We start from the raw sequence: 4,341 nt of genomic DNA on the forward strand, positions 1-4,341 counted from the left end.
TCCACTGGTTTTGTGACGCTAGAAACATCAGCATATTTGACACTACCTTTATTTGTTCTATTTATTCCATTAAGATTGGTCATACAGAAGTAGCGGTCTTCCTCTCGCAAAGGTTTCCTCTATATCATTGGTTTTCTAATTTTTAGTGTTTTCTTATTGCCTTCATTACTTTTGTGACGAGTAAGTGACTGAAAACATGCACCACCAAAGTTATAAGGAACCCAGTTTTCAGTTTGGTTTTGGACTTTTATACCAAAATAGTCTTCATAGATTGATATAAGGTCATCACTAAATGATCTACGATTTACTGGCACATCAAATTTGCCACATATATAGCCAAATGCATCTGAATTTTTTTGGCATTGTTGTGCTTCAAAAGTAGTTGACTGGTTGGAATCAGTGAGCTGTTTACGTGCCATAACTTTTTGGATCGTTGGATCACTGTTGTAGTTACCGGATATAAATAGCCACGCGAATATAAATCGCGCTCGATTTTATGTCTCGTTGTTTGACCTAAAAGCGATGAGCTGCAGACTTGAGTGAGCAAAGGGGCGTGGCCTAACGCGTGAAACTTCGACACCTTCCCTCTCAAGTCGAAGCTTCTGAGAAAACAGTTCTCGCACGAAAGCGTGACCTTGTATCTCTATTCCTTGCTGTCTTTTCACGGCAAAAGCTAGTTATTAGATCGAGGAGCCGTTCCGTGAATTAATCTCTACCGATTTCTCTCAGTGTGGTTTGGAATTCATGGGTATTGATGAGTACATTAAGGATTTATGAGATAGAATTGCTGTCATTTTTGACAATTTGCGCTTCATTAAGCTGTATGAATTCAGGATATATGTTTTAAGAATTTCTGAGTTTGGGCTTGACAGATTTAGGGTTATGAATTCTGGCTTCTTTTACCTGGGCTTTGTATGTTTAAGATTGAGGTTTGCGGGAGTTTAAAATACAAATATTAACGTAGAAATTCGAAATGGCCAATTTTCGACTATAGTTGTGCTTTTTACGGTGAAATCTGGACTGGCATAGTCCTTCGGACCCCGGATTCAGATTCAGCGACCCAAAAGACATAAATATGGTTGTAAAGTCGACGGGATATACAAATCTTTTGTTTTTATACAAAATATACAAGAAAAAACGCTGTTTTCGTCGCTTTTACGTCTCTTTTTGCATTTTTTGGGAAACTATGACCTGATTGGGTTATTTGGACCCAGATTTCAGATTTAGCGACCCAAAAGGCATGAAGATATGGTTGTAAAGTTGCCAGAACATAAAAATCTTTAATTTTTATTCAAAATATACAAAAAAACGCTGTTTTCCTCATTTTTACGTATATTTTTCTTTTTTTTGGAAAACTATGACCTGATAGGGTTATTTGAACCCCGGATTCAGATTCAGTGACCCACAAGACATATAGATATGGTTGTAAAGTCGGCCAGACATGAAAATCTTTTGTTTTTATACAAAATATACACGAAAAAACGCTGTTTTCGTCGTTTTTACGTATCTTTTTGCATTTTTTGGGAAACTATGACCTGATTGGGTTATTTGGACCCCGGATTCGAAATCAGCGACCCCAAAAACATATAGATATGGTAGTGTAGTCTACCGGACAGACCACTTTTTTTGTGTGTCTGTGTTATTCAACCAGAAAGCGGCAATATCTAACATCAGAAATTAATTAATTAGGCTTACCCTGGTCGACTCAAAAGCATTAATTTTCAAGATATATTATATTATTATATTTACCAATAGAATTGAGGATAATCGCCAGCGATGTGAAGAGAGTAGCAAAAATCCTCATCTTTTTTAATTAGATAAAAAACTTATAATTGCATTATTGAAGAATTGGATTAACAACGTAACTGAGGAATATTCAAGCAGTTTGTGAGTTAATGTATGATAAATTTTACAGATGTTACTTAATGCGTAACACGTGTCAAGCTTATCGTCTTGCGTGATTTACATTAATTTGTCATTATTTAGTTTCAGTTTAAATAGGTAGTTAATAATTTCGTTGAAATTGATATTAAAGCTTTGATAATCATTTAATGCTTAGCGGAATAAAGTGTTTGGATGGCAGATTTATATAAAGTCTGATACTAGAAATGGCAACTAATAAATTACGTAACGCGTTTGGGGGGATGTATAGGAGTTCTTGAGGATTTTACAATATGATTAATGGAGTGGGGGATAATACTGCCACGTTACACTGAAAGAAATGAATTGCTGATAGAGTTATTTTAACGATTTTTTGAAATGTGTAGTACAATTCTAGCGATTTGAAATTAACGGCAGCTTAATTCTTTTTATTTACAATTGAAGATGCTGCCGCTCTGGACAATATAAATGATAGTATTTGATTTGCATCGGATATAAAAATTCAGTAAGTATAATTTTCAATTATTTTGTTCATCTAACACAATTTAAATCAATCTAAATTTTCTTATATTTAGGTTCAGTTAATCTTATGAAATAAATTTACTTCCACCTTGGAAGTATAAGAATGAGCATCAAAAACTAATTTAATTTTTTCAAATGCTCAAATACTTAGAGTAAAGTTAGCACATTTTTGTTTGGCTTCTTCGAGATGGAACCGTTTTAGTTTGACAAGTCGATATTTGGAAAGGTTTTTCGGATTTGGAATAAAACAGTACCGTAAAAATAAAAGTTTTCTGTTAAAAACATTAATTTTCTGGGAAAGAAGAGAGAAAGCTATAGAAGAAGAAAAATTTATTTGGTGCGAGAATCCCGGATCTTGAAAGTTTTTTAAAATGAATTTACTGCACTCCTCTCGTTTTACGACGAGTTCCAACAAACAATCTTTTTATGAATATTTATAACATTTTTGTTCTCTGCATGATTAGGAAAACTGCACAAAGTGCTTGCCTACTCTTTTGCAATCTCTTGTAGAATTACTTATCGACCGGAATTATGGGTAATGCGAGTTTCTGAGCATAGTTAAATTCGCAACAGAGCACAACTTCCTAAGAAATTAGCCTATCTTTCAGCATTATAAAGTCTTATAAATCTTTTCAAAATGAAGTCAAATTAAACTGAAAATCAGATTTCGATTAAAGAATTTTGCGTCAGTAGATTTATATATTAACTTTTTCACACATGAGAGATGATGGGCAAAGGCCATTTATTATCTGATACTTTACCATAGTCAATTTGTTTAGCCACAAATTTAAATATTTACGCTCACTTACTGTAGTCCCTCTTTCGTTTTCTACCACAAATCGTTTTTAGTTTATTTTTTGAATTAATAAGAAACGAAGAATCCCCACTTTTTTATTAAATCACTTCTATTTAGCAAAAGATATTCTAATAAGATTCAGTATAATATTTCCACAAGGACATCAATCAAATCATATCCTAAAGCATGTTTTTTGAAATTTTCATTAAAAAATTCCAAAAGCTCGCGAACAGAGCATTAGTACAAGTGAAAAACGGAAATTAGAGATTTCTCCAAAAAATACTTTATCGGTTTTAATTAAAAAAATAGCTGCAAATTTCTGTCTATAAAAAAAAGAAGCCCCATTAAATTGCACATCTAAATATATCATTTCAAACTTAAAATTGAAAAATGTTGTTGATAGCCCTAGGGGATCTCTTTTCGTACAAAGAAATTTGATGTGCCCTCATTGCGTTCGGCCCCTTAATTATAATATAAATTATTTCAGTTTATATGTTTGTTATCATTACTACTTTAAAATGTTTTGAGATTGGTTTGTTTTGGCCTACGGGAATTTCGTCAAGTTCAGCCTGGCTAAGTTCGACAATAGCGCCGTTGTACATGTTTATTTTCGCCCGTTTTATGTATAACCTTTTTGTATATATTCCACGAAGCTTTGTATTATTACCCTCCAATATTGCCAGGATGTCACCAGTGTAAGTTGTTAAAACAAGTCGCTCGTCAGTAGGCATCGGTGCATAGCCATTACGTGGTCCTTTAATTTGAATTGCTTTATCGGCAGGAAACTTGTAGCTACGGATTTCAAATACACTGCTCGGATTGCTGTTGGGAATAAGCCGTAGAAATCGAAGTGCTTCAGGATGATGTCCATTTATGTGTGAAGAATGATAAATTACAGAAGGAGACCTGGACCTGGCACGAGAAGAAGACTCGACAAGGGAAGGAGACCTGTTACGAGAACGGTTTTTGTCAGCAGGATAACGAGTTCTGTTAGCAGGAGAACGAGTTCTGTCAGCAGGAGAACGATTCCCGTCAGCAGGAGGACGAGTTCTGTCAGTAGAATAAGAAGTGCTGGAACAAGGAATTCCGGGAAGAGGGTCGCCATTCGGCAAGCAGTCAAACTGTAGACCTAGCTCTGTAAC

This window comes from Belonocnema kinseyi, chromosome 1 (assembly GCF_010883055.1).
Source record: "Belonocnema kinseyi isolate 2016_QV_RU_SX_M_011 chromosome 1, B_treatae_v1, whole genome shotgun sequence".
NCBI classification, from domain to species: domain Eukaryota; kingdom Metazoa; phylum Arthropoda; class Insecta; order Hymenoptera; family Cynipidae; genus Belonocnema; species Belonocnema kinseyi.